General features: G+C 39.2%; 1 protein-coding gene and 1 long non-coding RNA gene across 3 annotated transcripts in view; one reads left to right on the top strand and one right to left on the bottom strand.

The window, feature by feature from the left end:
* The window catches only part of LOC139124124 (uncharacterized), a 276,954-nt gene that overhangs the window by 209,090 nt on the left and 47,892 nt on the right, over positions 1-19,972 (top strand). The window lies entirely within an intron of this gene.
* LOC139124121 (uncharacterized) lies at positions 1,270-5,126 on the bottom strand. Its single transcript, XR_011549864.1, has 3 exons — positions 4,946-5,126; positions 4,263-4,468; positions 1,270-3,576 (listed from the first exon to the last, which is right to left on the bottom strand). It is a non-coding gene; the product is annotated as an uncharacterized lncRNA (long non-coding RNA).

Below are 19,972 nucleotides of genomic sequence, written 5' to 3'. Positions count from 1 at the left end.
CAGCCAACCTCATCCAAAATCTCACTCACGGTGCTGACATCAGTTTCAGCAGGACCTATGAACCATGTAACACTCAAAACGCCTAGTCATCAATGATCGATCCTGATGCGTCAGCAATGCCATAATGAAAGACCACCGGATCTTGGCTACACAACTAACCAGTTTAGCATGCCACCACTGCCAAACTTTGTCTGAAACTCTCTTGGCTTTGGCCTAAAAATCAGGCGGCCACTATATAATCATGGACCTATCGTAACCAAGGGATGACAGCGTCAACCACTACATGAACAAGGAAGACTACTTTGACCCTCACCTCCTCCCGCGTGAACTATGCCGTTGCGATAGTACAAAGCACTCCTCTGGATTATCAAACGCAGAGCAAACTCTCAGGACTTATTGCATTACCTAAACACTACCTTAGTGCAGGGCCCCCAAACTCCCACAATGGCAGTACTTCCTCGACACCATGCTCAACACATGCCATGACCTAGCCATACCTACCACCACGGAAAAAGTTGAAGGTCCATCACCCACGATCACGTTCCTGGGCATCACCTTGCTGGACGATAAGCTACAGGACCTTCTTCAAACACTCCCCGCCTGGTTCCACCTACATTCGTGCACAAAACGGGAGTTGCTATCCCTCATCTGCACCCTCAGCTTTGCATGCAATTGCATTCCAGCAGAGGGTCGCATCTTCCTCCACCGCATGATCGACTTAAGCATAACCGTATGTAAACTTAGTGTCACAATCATGCTATCCGATGCCTTCCGCCTCAACGCAAAATGGTGGTTGGAGTTCCTACCAACATGGAACGGTACCGAGTCATTTCTCGAAACAAACTGGACTCTCTCTATTGACTTTTACCTCTGCACTTATGCATCGGGCATGGTCGGATTTTGTGGTTACCAGAAAGGTCACTGGTTCACCATAACCTGGCAAGGTTCTTTCCAAGCCTTAATTGCATGGAAGGTGATGCACCCAATATGTGTCGCCTGTTCAATCATGGGGCATTGCTGGCATGACTGCCGCATGCTGTTTCATTGCGACAATCAAACTGTGCACATCTAGGAAAAATATGCACGACGAGATCCCCTTACATCATGAAACTAGTAAGAAGCAATTTTTCGAGGCAGCCAAGGGAAAATTCCATGTTATAATCTCCCATGTCAGCGGAATCGTTAACTCAATTGCTTAATATGCACTTTCTCATTCACAGATGGAGAGATTCAGAACATCAGTGCCCTAAGCGAACGCCGGCCCTATCTTCCCTTACCGTAATCAGGCGTACCCGAATAATACCTGGAAACACATACCCTGGGTGAACCTTGAGTATACCTGAAAAACACTCAAGACAGCACACCCCAGGTATACTTTAGGTCAACCTAAAACCATCCAGATTTGGCCACTTTAGGTTTGTTCCGGGTACTGATTTTAGGTGTTTTTAGGGTTTATACCTAAAAGACGCCCACAAGAGCATACCAGAGGTACACTTCTGGTGCCCATCCAAAACCATCCAGAATTGTCCACTTTAGGTTTTTTTCAGGTAGGGTTTTTAGGCGTCATTTGGGTGTACATACCTAAAAGATACCCCTCAACAGCAGACAGGTTGAATTTACAACAAAGGTATCAGACAATATGCCTCAAGCATTTACTTTTTGGGGCATTCTTAACTTCCATACATCTTACCAATGCATTACCAGTCCTTTATGCCAAAATTTAAATTGTAACTATTGCGCTTATTGTAAATTTGATCGATGTTCATTACTTGCTGCTACCAGTTCCTTTTCCAGATTTTCCCCGACAGTACGTGATTTTCAATAAGCTATGCCCACTATGAGCTGTTAAGAGTAATTAAAACGAAATTGAAATTAATGTGTCAAAAATAATGTGCTCTTTATTCATGCAAAACGTATTGCTGTACAAGGAAAGTGATGAGCTTACAAGCTTTTGCATTTCCTAGAATGTTAAAGCTTCAACCATTAATAAACAAAATCTATCATTCTGTAATAATAAACTTAACAACAACTGAACTTGTACAATAATGTATTGACCACTTGAAAACCTTTCTGTAGTTTAAAAGAAGTACAATATTGAAAAAAAATGTATAGAAAAAAGGGAAAAATGCATCAAATAAAGGTAAATATGTATTTTAAATGCTTTAAAAGGGATGGGCGAGAAAGTGTGATTTATACCTCCCTTTGGCTGATTAACTAAATAGAAGTCGTTTTGGCAAACCACAGGTCATGCGATTATGCTAAAAATCCAAGAAAAACAGTTTCCGTTGGGCTTCATAGTTTCAGTGGGAGAAAAGCTCCAAACATGTATATCAGCTGCTTGCTAACCCATCCTTTTAAAAAGGTCAATGTTTAATGCAGTGTATATATTGTTTCATTGGAATGACAGTATTGAAAGGTAAATACAATTACTATGACAAAAAACGAGCAGAACAGATCTTTGTCTTAATGAAATTGTGTAAATTAGCAGTACTTGTGTGAGGTAGGATGTTGCGGATGCTATGCTTCACATTAAATAATTTTGAATCAAAAAAGTCAAAAATATGAAAAAAAGGTGAAAACAAAAAATTTTACGACTTTCTGTAGTACTTTCTGGTTATTGCGACTACGTGAATTTCACCCTGTAATCATATTGGAAAACAGGAAAAATTAACCATGTACTGAATGCCAATTGCATGTAAATGTGCCTAATTATAATATGTGTACTGAAATGAACATTGTTAATTGCATACAATGCAAATTAAGAGCATAAACTGTAAGACATTTGCATGTGTGAATACTCAGTTTCTTGAACCCCAAACACACAACTGTGGGCAATTGTGTAAGATTGGCTAGCCATAATAGTTGATTACACATGCTGTAAGCGATCTTTGCTCTCTGGACAAACAATAAGCAGTCACATATCTGAATGACACTATGTAATTCGCTATAAAATTTATTACGGCTAGCTAAGAGACACAATGCCCAGTTATGTGTTCGGGGTTGAGGTATGGAACAAGCCCACACTCGAATTAGTTTTACTGCCTGTTTAAGAATATAGATCCTGTTTCATTAGAGTTGTTACATTGTTATGCATATCAGTTAATATGCTCCATCAGGACTGCCTGGGGAGAATTCTGATTGGGGTTGATGTGATAATATAGTTCCAAAATAAGGTAAATACATTTTGTGCAGAGTAAAGTCAAAAATAGGAGTTGGGTCTAAAAAATTGTTCAAGTATAATAGACGGAAGAGCAGGCACTGTTCATCCCTCTTTTCCAGAATATTTTTGTAAGTAATGTGCTGAAAACCTGTCTCAAAGCAAAATTCTGTTTCCATTGATGCTTTTTATGTTGGTAACAAGACATTAAAATCACCAAGTATTTGATGTGTGAAACTGTTCTAGGCTGTGATGACCTTACCCTACAGGATGACTGGCTTCGTGAAATTCTTGAACTGTCTAAAATTAATCTCCTTGAAGTCCCTTCCTGTGCCCTATCGCACTTATCATGTTGCCAAGAGAATTATCAATATCTGCTTCTTTAACTTCTTTAGGCTGGCTGTGCATCTGCGTGAAAGCTGCAATGACAATATTTACATATAAGAAAAATAAAGAACATCATTACCTGAGAAAATTTTTAAAGGTTACTTATTAAATGGGATAAAGTGTACATATTATTGACATCTGTATGACCTTAAATCTTTGTACTTTTGCTGAAATACATCTCACAGTTTGGCAAACAAAAATCTACAAAGACAAAAAAATTGCTGTTGGACTTAATGAATCATGTACTGAATTGATTGGGATTCCATTTTACCAAAGATTTTGAATACTGACAACCTCATGTACTACCAGAAGGTCAAGAGTGAAAGTCATGTTGGGTCATAAAAATCTGTGTAAGGATTTTTAAGAACTACAATGAAGCTCTCTCACATAGGATATGGCTTGCAGCACATATGCCAAAAATATCAAAAAGAATCTGTAATCCGTACAATGTTATTAAATGACACAGAACACAACCTTGATATGACCGCACATTCTTTTACGTCTGGCAATATGAGCTGTGATGTACTTAAAAAAATTGTGACCAAAAAGGACTCACGGTGGGAATTCAATTCATAACTTATTGACAACAGTTGCAATATAGCATTTTTGCTGAATGTTTAACCACTCCAAACTCCAAAACAGAAACTCCAAACTCCAAACAGAAATATGAAGAAGTAGGGTCATGTAAGAAACATAAAAATGTCTAATTATTACATACCTAAAATGGATGACAAGGATCAATGCCTTGTCTTCTATTTGATCCTTGACCTTTCACGTTGCGGGTAACAATTCGTCATCTGTATAAAACTGATGCCATAGGAACCTAACACATGCTGTTGGTGACCGTTGTTTTGCTTTCTGAACTGCTCTTGTGAAGAATTTCGATGGGACATACACACAATCCCCAGGTGTCAGAGGGACATACTGCAAAGTTTTTAAAAATAGAGAAAATTAATACACCACATAGTAACATACCACTACCAGAATTTGACATATTATTATTCTATCTTGTCCACATTTGTATGTTTGTGGAGTAATATGGTACCACGTCTTAAAGGGATCCCGGAGGGGTTAGCAAATGTGACTTATACATAATTATCTCCTTTTGGGATGAGGGGGGGCGTTCGCTTAACAAAAATGCAGGACAAAAAAATCAGTCTTTAACCACAGTCCCGACTGTGTTTGAACAAAGGAAGACATTGTTCAGAAAATACAGACAATTAATGTCTACAAAGGAAAAAAGGTGGTCAGCGGAGTTCATAATCATAAAGTGGAAGGCAAGAAACGTAAGGTTGGCACCCTCTTAAAAAATCCACCGAAGAGAACACTGCAGATATCGAAAATCCTGGGCTACGTACATTGTACAATACGATTTCAAATACTGTGAAAAATTGAACATACCTTGTTCCTCAAAGTTTGTTGTTTGTGTTCTTTTACGTTTTGCAGACATCATGTACTCAGCTTCTGGTCAAAACTTGAAAATAACTGCACGAAAGCAATTCAAAGTCGCGTCTTTTTTAACGGCCGACCGTTGAAATGATAACGTCGAGATGTATCCTCATTGGGTGCACTTTGACCTTTTGTCCTCGTTCCATCATCGTAAAAATAAGTTTGTCGTCAAAGTCTTGCCGTAAAAAGAGTATCATAAAATCACACATAATCCAACAGTTTTCGATAATTTTAGTACATTTATAGAAAAATATTGAAGAATTTTGTGAAAAAGTGCGATCAGCAAGTATTTCTAAATATTTACCTGGGCGAGCCGTTTCCCAGCATGCTGTGTGACGATCGGCCATATTGTTTCTTGGAAGTTGGAAGTTTCGACAACATAGCAGGCACAAATAATGATAGCAACAACCGTGAGCGTACGCGCAAACGAGGTAACTACTTTAGTTACCTACTTGAGTGACCCTTCGACACCAATACCACGTTCAACCAGAAGAAGATGGTCCTCAAGAGACGACGTCGATCAGAGTACAAGCGATATGACCACGACCGATCGTAATTTCCAACACCACCGTCAAGTACAACGTTAGACAGCAAGTAGTAGGTCAGGTCGATCAGAGTTGTGATATTCAAAAAAAAACCCCAAAGTACAACTGCCAGTTCTCCCGACAATGTCGACGATTTGTCAGATGCTGTCCCACAGTTTTCCTTTTTTGAAAGTGAAATCGAAAGTACGGACACGATAACAACGGAATGTACAGGTGAAACTGAAGACACTCACTTGACGATTTTAAGTTCAGACCTCGCAAATCAAAAATGGGATAACTATCTCGACGACTACACTGCCGATTACGATGAGCGTTATTCGGATTCCTGCCAATATAATTCAGATAATGCTGAACTTTCGAGCGAAAGCCAAGACACTGACGAAGGAGATAAACCGCTATATCATGTGGAAAATGTCTGTAAAATTAAGCGTATCGCTGTAAAGGGAAGTGTGATACATAGCAAAGACTACACGCCAGTAACCAGGAGAAATAGCTACACTGTACAGTTCATGAAACAGTCAGGGGAAGTGTCCTATGGCCAAGTAAGGTACTATGCCAAATTTAAACTTGTGTCCTGATGAATTATTGTGTACAGAAGCATGTTTTTGTCAGAAACCTGTATGTGTCGCCATGATAGACAAGTTCAAAGTCAGGCATGATCTAAAGGCATGTATAATACAAGATGATGTCACAAATGCAACTTTGAAGCATATCATCCCTGTAGATAAAAATGAAAGAGAACTTTGTGTGCATAGACATTGGAAGTATAACTCAATGTTGTGTCTTTGTTGATTGCAACAGAGCTGATTTTTTTGTGTGTGTCTGTTCTCCAACAGCATAGAAAAGGATTAGGGGACTCAGTAATTCTGTGGACAGATTTTCTTTTTCCAAGCTTGCAAACACATTTTACAGAAATATGTGCACTTGCTACATATAAATCAATGCATTATGGGAAAGATATGGAAATGTGAAAGAATTTGTGAACACATAGTCATTCCATTACATGCAATAAAATATTCAAGAGAATTGAATTTTGTTAGTAATTGTGTGAATGTTTAACCCTTTGAACCCGGCTCGGACAGAAATATCCGATGACGTCATAGAGTACCAGGGGGTCAGGGTGCAAAGGGTTAATTTAGCCATTATCACATATATTGCTATCATTCAGTCTCTGATATGAATATTTCTATGATTTAAAAAAACGTCATTTTCTGTGAAAATTATAAATTCAAAGTTGTGTTGTGAGGAAATCTGAATGAAATCAAAAGTATACATATTTAGCTCACAATCAGTTTAACAATGTGAGCTTATAGTATATGTCAGCATTTGTCATCTGAATGTATGTATGTATTGTATGTGTATGTGTGTTTATTTATTTCTTTATTGCAACCCTTTCAAAGCAGGGGCTCACTAAAAATAAAAGGAGCAGCAAATTACGCAGGGATCTGGAAATGCAAGTAAACAATTACAGAACTAGCTTAAAAAATATCAACCACACTATGCTGGAAAGGAAATAATAGTTTATATATATATATGTATGTATGTAAGTGTATGTATGTATGTGTATGTGTGTGTATGTGTATGTATGTATGTATGTATGTATGTATGGAGATGTGGATTGATTGATGGATGGATGGATATGTACATAACTGTCCACTGCTAAAACGTTAAAACCTATTTTGTGTGTAAATGCAATCTTGGCTGTAGATGAGATTTTTTAGGGTTTCGAGACCACAGGTCCGAAACCCTCTAGTAAAATCATTCTGTTTTTATTATTATTTCACGTCACCTGGCGCCCATTTTGAAAGTAAACTTTAAAATCGACCTCATTTGCATAAAAATTAATCAATCAAAATTCTGTCCTAAATTTTTGTAGACCATAGGGCTAGGCTCCTTCATGCCAAATATCAAGGTCATAGGCCCTGCCGATTTTGAGAAGATTTTTAAAGTATAATTTTTCACATTTTTCAGTGACCTTTGACCTCCCCTATACCTATGCAGCTGAGCTATGGCAATGGCTTATTCTAGCCTATGTTAAAGTCAAGGAAAGCCAGCGGCTATTGGACAATGACCGGTAGGGGACCAAATTGCACTCCCCAATTTTGGGGATACCACTGGACCTTTGACCTTGGCAGTTTCCTGGAACTCATTTAGTATGCACATATCTAATTCTGGGCTCGCATACAGAGCGGGAGGTCTGATTTTTGGTACACAGGAATAATTATGGGAGCAAAGTTTTTTGACAAAATGTCACATGACCAGCCACTTCCTGTACCTCATTAATTATGCACATACCTAATTCTGGGCTAAATAATAGAGCTAGAGGTCTGATTTTTGGTATATAGGGATAACTATGGGATACAATGTTTTTGACAAAATATCACGTGACCTCGATGACCTTTGACCCCAAATATACATATATGTCCATAACTCAGTAACCACAAGGGCTACGCCCGTCATATTTGGTAGGATGGGAGACCTTATGATGCCACATCCTTCACCTAATTAAATTTGCACATATCTAATTTTGGGCAAGCCAATAGAGCTGGATGTCTGATTTTTGGTATATAGGGATTACTATGGGATACAATTTTTTTGACAAAATGTCACATGACCTTGATGACCTTTGACCTCAAATATACGTATTTGTCCATAACTCGGTAACCACATATTTGGTATGATGGGAGACTTTATAGTTCCATATCCTATACCTAAGTAATAATAATGCACATATCTAATTTTGGGCAAGCTGATAGAGCTAGAGGTCTGACTTTTGGTATATAGGGATAACTATGACATTTAATTCCTTTAATAATATGTCAAATAACCTCCGGTGACCTTTGACCTCGATTTCATAAAAACTACAATAGCCTTCCATATGTTTGCTCATGTATTTCTCCATTGCCCTGTTGACCCAGATGTCTCGAAACTGGTCATTGCAGCTTTGCAGATATATTCTCAAATGAAATTGTTATTCCCTAAAATATAAAATATGCAAATGAGCATTAAGAGAAAATGGTAAAAAATTTATAACAACCTCTGTTCGGATTGCCTTGAAAATTACTATGCAAGTATCTTGGGGGATCTCATACAGTATTATGCATTTTGTGAAGACTATTAATTTTCTAGGAATGAATTTGTTGATGATTTTCTTCTTACTTTATAATTTGTTTAAATTATGACAAAATTAACATTTAAGTTGAAATTTTTGACATTTTTTTTGTCCAAAATTTCTCTGAAATTTTCTTTAGACCAAAGTGGTTGTGTTTTTGATTTGGTTATAATTGCCTCGGAATTTCTAAGTCACATGCAGGTTTTTTCGGGTGACTATGATAATACCTTGAAATTTCTAAGTCACATGCAGGTTTTTTCGGGTGGCTATGATAATACCTCAAAATTTCTAAGTCGTATGCAGGTTTTTTCAGGTGGCTATGATAATGCCTCAAATTTCTAAGTTTAAAGCTGGTATGTTTAGGGCGGTTATGCTTATGCCTCAAAATTTCTCGGCCACAAGCAGGTATGTTTGAGGCGGTAATAATACAGCTTCAAAATTTCTCAGTGTATAGCAGGCGTCTTTTAGGTACGCCCACATCATACCTAGCCATTGAGGTAGAAACGGGGTAGGACTACTCACAAACCAACAACACACCAGTTTACACAGTGGTTTGTCTTAGGTTTGACAATGGTATGTTGTAATCATTGGAGTGTTGTTCAGGTACTGTATTGGTAGACCTTAGGTGTACTCCAGTGCTTCTGAATTTGGTAAGGGTATGCCTGCACCAATGCACCTGTGTCCGTCCTGCCTGCTACACAATTAATGACAAAGCTATCAACGGCCTATATCCATAACAGTGTCGCAGAGAACATGCAACGCACATACCAGGTAGGACAAACTTGATACATGGACTTCTCCTTATCACACAGACTAGTGGCTTTATCCGTGGCAGATGGGACAGCCATACGCTTTGTTACAAGCCTGCAAAAATGAGGACAAGATTACAAAACCATTAAGGTGCACCTTGCTGGGGGCTGATCCATCAACATGTTGAACATGGGTATGTTGATGACGAAATGGCACATGCTCTTCTGCAATGGACACAGCAAGGGATCAGGCGAAGCGTAAGAAAAGTGTGCCAGCAGCGACTACCAATCACCATTGACCTACTCTGCCACCTCAAGGAATGCCTACGCCAGCGCAATGACATGTGCAGCAATGACAACTCATGATATGGGCAAGCTTCACACTGGCATTCTACAGCTTCCTGAGAGTAAGTGAGTTCACCTCTCGAATGCCTACAGAATTCGACGTAAACGCCACATTGCGCGCCCGGGACATATTGCTAACAGATGTGATCAAAATCAGGATAAGTCATCCAAGACTGACTCTATACGCCCTTGGCACATCATTCATATCGCTCCAATCAGGATCTCTGTATGTGCGGTCCGCGCCTATGAGAAGTATACCATTAACCACAGCTACATGTGCCCTGAGGAACCAGCATTCCGATTCATAGATGGCACATGGCTCACGTGACAAAGATTAAACCAATGCCAACGGGAACGCTTACCCAGGTAGGAATTACCAATGCTAAGCTGTATGTGACACCTAGCTTCTGCAGTGGTGCAGCCACAACCCCTGCCGAGGCCGGCCTGCCAGCCTGGCTCATAAAGACACTAGGCAAATAGAGGAGCTACGCATACCAGATCTACATTGAAACATCGCGAGAGATCCTTGACGTGGTACAGAAAGCACTCACAACACGCCAATAATTCAACGTGGGACTTGGTTCTTGGCAGATGCTGCCAACGATGTAACAGTGCAACATGAACTTTAGAGATATGGAATGTTAGGAACAATGAATATATGCTATAAGACATGTCCCAGTGGCACGTGATCACCATTGGGGAGAGGGGGCAGCTGTATTGCTGCCACACCACAGCCATGCATGCCCACGGTTTTGGCCATAATTTGGGGGGTCCTGTCACAGGTCTGTATTTAGTACCCGGCAGCACATTGCCCGACGTGCAGTGGGACCCCGTCATGGGTCCACCGTCCAGGCCGCCACGACGCCTCGACACCCCGACATTGCAATACATGCATCGTGGCAGTGTGCCACCCTCCCCTGGGGCTACTCAAACCTTAGGGTGGCCATGGGGGAGGGTAGTAGTGATGCCTGGATGTGTCATAACCCCCGGATTTTGGCCAAATATTTCTCTCTGTGCCGTTTCTTTGTGTTAATGGGTGATTATGGCTTTGCTATAATCATGGTTAACGTCTGGAAGGACACGGAGAAGAGGGTCTTAACCTTAGACACATATATGTTACCTTATGTCCCCCAATTACCTTTATCTAAACTACTTGCATTATCTCTATCCCGTCATCATCAATGTACATATCAGCGTGATCAACGCTATATATCGTCCATTCCAACTTTTGCCACACTCAAGTTCTCACCGCAAAACTCCCACCCACCTCCACAAAAAAAGTGTGCTTCACTGCTGGGTAGCAGCTCACAATAAATAGAACTTTACTTCTTCTATATGGATAGCTTCAACACAAAAAAGTTCCAGGTGGTACTTTCATGGGCCAGTAGTGGGTGCCCGGTAGCACGTTGCCTGAAATGCGGTGGGACCCCGTGAGGGATCTGATACCATCACCCAGGCCGCCACGATGCCTCCGCCGTGGCAGTACATGCATCGTGGTAGCGCGCCGCCCTCCCCTAGGGCCACTCGAAGCTGCGGGTGGCCATGAGGATGGTGGTAGTGATGCCTGGATGTGCCATAACCCCTGGATTTCTGCCAAAAATTGTGTCTGTGTCATTTCTTTGTGTCAATTACATATAAGATGTGGCCTACACAAAAACGAACAAGAAATCAATGATGCATGGAGATGATGCAAAAGTGTTATAAATGAAAATGCAAGTACCTTAAAATGTCAATGAATTTTTAGGTATTAAAAATTGACCAATGGCCATGGTGTAGCACAGGCTAGGGCTACAGTTCACAATGAGTATCACAATATTGCATACATCAACAACATCCTCTTGTAATTTGGTGGCGACTTCACTGAGGACCATGCTATCAATGAACCTTTGCATAAAATGAAATATCTCATGCTGCAAAATCAATCATTTAACGACCGATCATGAGTGGTATTTAGTTCGAAATAGAGAGTAGAACGTAGTGCAGGCTTACTGAAATTTTGCTCAACTGTACATACATGATTAAAAGAACAAACTGCATACAATTTGAAGCATTTCAGTACATTCAACGACGCTTTATTCAAAAATTTAGAACTGAAATATTCTACATGTTACACAATCAAAATTCATATGGTCGTGGTATTAAAACAGACGATCAACAAACCTTGCCTACCTCACGGGCCTACCTTACAAGTTGCATTACTATTACCGCAGTACCAGTACAGCTGTACTGGCAGTGTAGAGGCACCGCCGCCGTCAAGTTATTGATGCCAACCTATCTCTAAACACGATGTAATTCTTGATCGGAACACTTTCTATGCATATCTAAATTGATGTCGCTATAAAGATGTTTGCAAGGTGTACAGATGACGAAAATTTGTTTGAAAAATAAGTTTTGTTGAAGTACGAATGGTGAGCAGGCTGGCTTCTCCCCCCGATATGCATTGATATGCTGAACGGTTGAAAAAATCGCGCCTTCTGATTTTGCATGCGCACAAGCTCAACTCTCACAGTTGACCGGAAATCGAAGCTGGTTACAAGGTCATTTGCTCAAAAAGAGCGAGAGGTGGAGGCTGAGAGGTGGGGAGATCAGTCCATACGCAAAATCCCCATGAAAATACAACCAAATGCATCGTCCAGGTGAAGAGATTACTTAAAGCAGTACTGATAATTTTTAAAGCTGACTCATGTTATTGATGTACTGAAATGTCATTGCTAAAATAGCACTGTAGTCTTATACAGATGCATTGTACATGTTACTTTGGCAATGATAACAATGCCAATACAATTATTTTATACGAGCTTTATACGAGGATGGTTTTGAGGTTATTTTTTACAACAAAAACTGTCATTCTGAGATATCAAACAGGTTCATTTGATTGCTTGTTGGATATCAAGCCAAGAAAATTAAAGTTAATCAGTTATCAAACTTATTAAATTAGATCACGATCCGTATTGTGATTAGATGCAACTGTATTGACCCATCTGAAGAAAGAATAAATGAAAACATAATTATTTTTATTCTTTTTAAATGTGATTCACTTTAAAGTTATTTTTCCAAAGATTAATTACTGGTAAATCTTTGTATTTTTAACTTTACAATAAACTGCAGTTTGATACCTGTGATCTTTTGCATTTGTGTCCCATGGGTTAAACAGGAGTGACGTTTTAAGGAAAGAAAATTAATTCACTAATTTCTTCTCTCTATTGTTGTACAGTATGTATTCAAATGTAAGGTAAAACGTCTTGTCTTTTACTGATGCCTTTTGCCATGACGCCTGAAGTTTGCTAATCATACAATTTGAAGGGATGAGATTGTTGGACATACCCGGTAGTACATACAGCAAGAAACAGTGCTGTAGGTATAATCTAAGCTTTAGTTAAAATGTAGACAAGATGGCATTTTTGAAGTGGAAGTTGATGAGTCTTTGTTTGCGTAAGTGAACTTTGTAGATGAAACTCCCTTATATTGGATGGTAGATCAAGTGTAGATCAAGCGTAGATGAAGTTAGTGCAAATTGTAGACATAGCCATGTCTGGTGTGGACAATATCTGTAGACAAGTGTCATTTAGACAAACTGCTTTGGGTCTTCATCTGCAAAACCGTGATGTAGATCTACATAAAGTCTACTGCAGACCTTCCATAGATCTACACTCATCTACTGTGGACTTAGGTTTTCCGTAAGGTGAGTCATATACTACTCTTGGGCGACAAAATGCCAAGCTAAACTCCTTGAGACCAAGTGCAAGCATTTTCCAGGTAGCAGGCCCGTAGAAGAACAATGGCCACCTCTACTGGTTGCCAGCGAGTGATGAAGAACATTTGCCCATTACCAAACCTGCAGATCTACACTGTGCTGCCTGGAGGCTGTAGCAGATCTGCACAGCTGGCTATAATCAGACAACTTATAGATGTCTGCAATTTGTCTGATAGGTGTATATATAATTAGCTTCACGCTCCAAATAGCAGCTCATGGGATATGATATACAGTTCATTGGCAGCTCACAGTAGATCACTAGCATACGCATGACTGCTCAAATGTAGCAAATGACTTTTGACCTGCAGACATCTAGCAGCCCACTTTACATACAACAGCTTGTAGGAGATCACTCGCAGACATATAATAGCTCAAAGTAGACATTACTCATTCACCATACTACGTGTAATATGTCACATTTTACTTGTACACACAAAAATAAATGCATTTCTAGCTCATATCACGCTTACTTGAATGGCTTACAACAGTTCAACACCACTAGTTGGAGATCCTCATCACCTCTTTGCAGTCTGTTAGAAAAATCTCACAGCTCATCAAAGTTACCATACCAGTAAACTAGCTCACACATAATACTGATGACGCATATGTGTGTACACTCATGTTCGGATCATCGGATCTACCTTAGTAATGTCATGAATTGTTTGTTTGTTTGGACCTACAAAATAAAAAAGTCAAACGGAGCAAACTTTTCATAACACTGAAATGGAATGAAGACCAATTTAAAGGAAGACACATTATATTCTGGTACCGAAACTCTGATTTTGGTCGAACCCAAAAATTTCGGCCCCACAATGGTTCTCGGTGGTTTCTGTATCTTCAAAGCCTACTGAATCAGGATCTGCATGATGCCACCCCGGCACCCTTGGGCATTTTAATATATTCAAGATGGTCGCCAAGATGGCCGCCAAAACATGTAAGTGGTAATATCTCAGCTCTATAAAATGTTATCAAAGTGATTTCGTGTCATTTGCCAGGTAAACAGGGCCAAGGAATTCATTTCTTTCATTTCCAAACACGTGAAACTCCTAATTTGCATAAAAATCCAAGATGGCTGCCAAAATCACCTCCAAAACAGGTAAAATGCCATATCTCAGCTCCATGAGAAGCTGTTGGAGTCATTGTGGTCTCCCTTGCCAGGTATATCGGGTTGAGGAACTCATATCTTCCATTGCCTTATATGTACAACCTTTCATTTGCATAAAAATCCAAGATGGTTGCCAAAACGACATCCAAAAAAGGTAAAACATCATATATCAGCTCAATGAGAAGCTGTTGGAGTCATTTTGGTCTCCCTTGCCAAGTATATCGGGTCGAGAAACTCATATCTTTCATTGCCTTATATGTACAACCCTTAATTTGCATAAAAAAGCCAAGATGGCTGCCAAAACGACATCCAAAAACAGGTAAAATATCATATCTCAGCTCAATGAGAAGCTGTTGGAGTCATTTTGGTCTCCTTTGCCAGGTATATTGGGTCAAGCAATTCATATCTTTCATTAGCTGACATGTACAACCCTTAATTTGCATAAAATTTGCATAAAAATCCAAATACTTGTTTCAGTGTGTAAGGAGTCATATCTCAATAGACTATGCCACTGATTTTGGTATCTTTCGGCATGTTTTACAGGTCAAAAACCGGTATCTTTTGTTATATTTGGTAAAAAATCAACCATGAAAATCTGAAAATGATGCTTAAATCCAAGATTGCTGCTAAGCTTGTTTCGACAACATATATCAAGGTATATCTTAGCTGAAATTGCATCCTAGAGACTATACAGTAAGGGTTCAAGGCTAAAGGATAAGTTTCTTTCGTTATATTAAATGTAAAATACTTCATTGAAAGCCAAAGTGACCACCTAATATCAACTATGGCCACGCAAATGGATGTAACAATAATATTGAGTCGTATCTTAACCAACCAACCAAGCATTCTTGAGACCTATTTTGTTGTGTTTGGTCAGGTTATTGGTCAGAGGGTTTTCATTGCTTGTTTTCTGAACTGGAAAAATCTTACTTCTAATGGAGAGATTTTGTCCCGCATTGTAGCTATAATGGTTTCCTAAAATATTACATCGTATCTTAATTTATCCAGCATCTTTGACACAAGGTTGTATGTGTTTGGGTTCGTCTGAGAGATCATGGATTTCACATTTCCATTCATATAAATTGTCAAACCATCCATTTGTGTTTTTGGCACCAGACTATTAATACTAACTTGTAGATAGGGCGGGCATTTGAAAGCACAGCTGGGTTTTCCTGCATTATGCTGTACACGCATTATCCGCAATAATTGTAGCCCACAGGCAGTGCGCCTGCTTTTTCTGACATGTTGGCTGGTGCTGCGCTGGCCCATAGACCCTGCACTGGCAACACATCAGAAAAGTTGGCACACGGCCCATGGACTACTACTGGTATTATCGCAGCTACGGCAAGTGTTGCACAGCCAACATGTCAGAAAAAGCCAGGGCACGGTCCATGGGATACAATTATTGCAACTAGCACGGTACATTATATTACACACTCATGATTTGCTCAGGATCGATTTTTGAGCTGAGATTTACGCACATAAGTTCCATTTATCAATGGAATGCATTCGTTGAATACATGTACCAGTATACCCGCACTTCACTTTTAGACTTCGAACGCGAGCCCATCAGCCACGTCTGCTCGCTGCCTGTGAGCTGTATTTGAGCTGTTTTGAACTGACATTGGCTGTGATATGTGTAGTGTCAACAAAATTTTACCTATGATGATTTTAAGCTGCACAATGACTGCTGTTTGATCTGACAAGAGCTGCACAAATCAGAATTGCGTCTTTCAAAGATACTTAGTTTTTCAGCAGACACATGACAGCTCAAAATATTCTGTGCAGATATGGCATTTGAGCTGCATTGAACCAAATAAGTCAACAGAAAAATGAATGTCAACAATTCTTATGGCAACGCCAACATGGTGTTTGTTCGTTGCTTTGAGCAAATAATTCGCAAAAAATTGAACATATTCGTTTTCAGTGCTCAGTTTGATGCAGTCGATGAGAGTTGTCCCGCCAGTGATTAATGACAGTTTGTTGTCGGTCATTTCTTGCTTAACCGTCAGCAGGTGGAGGGTGGTTTCACCTGCTGATTTCAACCCCAACACAGATCCTGCTGCATCATAAAACAGATTGGCCATGCCACTAGTGCTGTAACTACAATACCAGTCGCTGCTGTTTGTAATATGCTTAGCTCATTGTTTGAATTCATTATTGTTTTGTCTTGAGCCAGTTGCAGGTGTAGAGGTATTTGGGTGAGAAGGCGGCGAACATCTGGGCTAGGTCTTGGCAGGTATGTTCGAAGATCCTGCAGCTTGAACAACTTATTGATGTTGTCATATATCAAGATGTGAGGCACATTTGGCAGGAGTTCTGGTGGCAAATCCTCTACTTGGGTATCCAGAGCGTCCAGCATAGTAGTGCCTACATCATTCCGTAAAAACCTTGATCTGTGTTACTGAAGCTGAAGGCAAAGGGGTTGAGTCTTCAGCATTGTGTTGTCCTTGCCCCACCCTATCTTCCCCATTTTGTATACATAGTCCTCCTTTTCAGATTAAAACTTCTACATTTGGCTAGCCAGCAATTTGAAAAATTGAAAACATTTGGAGAATTTTACCCGGTATTGCCCCTACTTGTCTTGTATCAGCATGAAGGCACTTGTGCTGCCTCAGACACCAGACAAAGGTGAGAGTTAACACTGGACAAAATGCTTGATATGCGTTCAGTATATTTACGTATATTGACGTATATGGAACACAATATTAATTGCATACGCAACGTATATCTTTGTATATGGAACATTCAAATGCGTTGATATGTGTAGCGTATATCGATGCAGACAATGAGTATACTTAATGCATATCTTTGCACTCCAAGTGTACACTGTAGTTTTGCATTTTATTAGTATACGTACGTGTATACTTAACGTATTTGACATGTGTACAGAAGCGGTATGCGTGTATATATTGTTGTATATCAAGCATTTTGCCCAGTGGTTCGTGACAGCACATTTCACAGTCATATTTATATTGCATAAATATATGTCAATAATTCTATTAAGGGTATGGTATCTCCTCCGTCGAGTGATAATTGCTCTTTCAGAAAATTGAGAAAGAAACACAAAATAATTTTGTTCAGAATTTGATGTTTTACGGTTTTTAAATTCATTCTATTGTCTGGAAAATGGCACAATTCTGTCATGTGATCTTGTCTATAACTTTCTCATTTAATATCTAAAGATTATTAAAGTGAACAAGTTGACCAAATTTCAGTATGTAATATTGTTATGTTTAATTTAGGCATGTTTGCTACAGTGGCCCACGCATTAACATACTCATGTTAACGAACTGCAAATTGAATTTTTAAGTGAATTTGCCAATTTAATAGGTTAAAAAAAATTCACAAACTCTCTCAGCAAATGCCATGAATACTGAGTCATCTTTATGTTGATGCTCCATGGCCATGGACAGTGTAATGCACAGTCACACAACAAAGTTTATCCAGACCACAAAATATTAATCGTCTCTCCTACATTTTTACAATCTAACTCGATTATTAAACCACTCTTTAAGGGTGGGGATTTTGCCGACTTGTGATGTCTTTGCTAAGTGACTGGGTGCTGTTAGGAAAGGCCATGAAGAAAAAAGAAAGTTATGAAGTGAACATTGGTGTGAAAGGCCCAAATAAGTCTAACCAGTCTACACCACTGAAGTTAGGCTGGTATGTAGCTACTATGCAGCATATGTGTAACAGCCCTGCAGGACAGCAATGTAACTGAAAGTAACCGCGGTCATGTAGCATAGCTGTTGTGACCGGCATGCACTTTCAATGCTGCAGCACTGTCACAGCCTAGCTGGGCATTCCTGTAACAGGAATGCTGCATCACTGTTACAGCCATGCCAATGGAGGAATGTGTTAGGAATGCTCCATCACTGTTACAGCCATGTCCAGGAGTGTAACTGCACTAAAGGTATCGTCACTAGGATGAAACTGTTTCAGTTCATTGTGGGCACAGTTCCTTAATATTAGCCAATTGGCGTTTAGTAACTAAAGTCAACTGATCATTTCTAACAGTCAATTGTTCCTGTTCTCTTTTTTCTGCTGATGAGAATTGTAAACAACTAACATATACAGACGGAACAAATCGTAACATGTGATTTAATCTGATTGCCTTTGTGTTTGGGAAAGTTATCAGATACTTAAGCAAAAGTCTATACAACTTAAATGTACACAAGCTGTTTTTATTTCAATTACATCTTGATTTAAATTTACAGCTAGATATAAGTGTAAACAACTGTAAAGCTGGAGCTACAAAATGTATTTACATGTCCTGTTTGCCATTCTCGTAGCAATAGCAGATTTGCTGCAGGACTTTGTTTTAAACTCACCAAATGAAAAATCTATTGTATCTACAAAAGTTATAGTTTTTCATGTACAAATTTCTCGACCTCTGAACTCTGATTATTTGATATGTTGTATACCACAGCAGTGGACAAATGAAACTAATCTTGTAAATTTATTTGTCACATCATCTGAGATACCCATTTTTTTGGTTGTGATGGGGAAAGGGCAGATCTACATAATTTTCAAATCAGGGAAGGTCTTACACTTGAGCAGGGGCCTGTGATCAGATGGATACGGTACATGATATATAGATAAAATAAAACTTATGTACAAATAATAGAGCTATAGTCCTGAGTCAATTGCTAAATATCCACCGCTGGAAAATATAATCACATTCTTTAAAGACGGATGGATTTTTGCTGGAAAAAAGTGAGTACTGCTGATTCTGAAGTTTAATCATTGTTAACAAATTTAGTGCTAGATGCAATGTGATTCCTAGATCAAGGAAATCAAAGTAATAAGAGTCATCGATGATGACTTTTTGACTAACATACATTTCCGTTTGCGTTTGTAAAATATGATGATCCAAATTTCAGCTTGTACTGCTTTTTATCACATACATAGACCCAGTTATCCCTATAGTATGACGTCACACTATAGGAATATGACGACGATGAATCCATATTCCACATGTGGTGGATATGGGACCCGGACTACTTTCAAAACGTAAATAAAAAATCAGCTGTTCAGAACTTTTCAAATCCTTGAAATGCAAAAGTGGGAAGGTAAGGAAGCATAAGGAAATACGGATTATCAAAATACATCATGTAAAATACAAAATACCGTCGATACTATAATATTTTTGAATTTGTGTTTCTTCGTCGTTGATTTGCGATTGCAACGTTTAATTTCTACACCACTGAAACTTCAATACGCTATGTTACCGACATTTTGTGTTGTCTACCTCGTCAAAAGAGCCCCTGTCGATGTCCATCAAACAACATAATAAGCATAGCCGATAACCAAAGACACGTACCAATCATCCCTGCAGCAGTAAGAATGTTTTCTGAAGCAACGTT

This window comes from Ptychodera flava, assembly GCF_041260155.1.
Source record: "Ptychodera flava strain L36383 chromosome 23 unlocalized genomic scaffold, AS_Pfla_20210202 Scaffold_23__1_contigs__length_28996876_pilon, whole genome shotgun sequence".
Taxonomy (NCBI): Eukaryota; Metazoa; Hemichordata; class Enteropneusta; family Ptychoderidae; genus Ptychodera; species Ptychodera flava.
The sequence above is the reverse complement of the archived record's forward strand: the minus strand, read 5'-3'. Positions and strand labels throughout refer to the sequence as shown.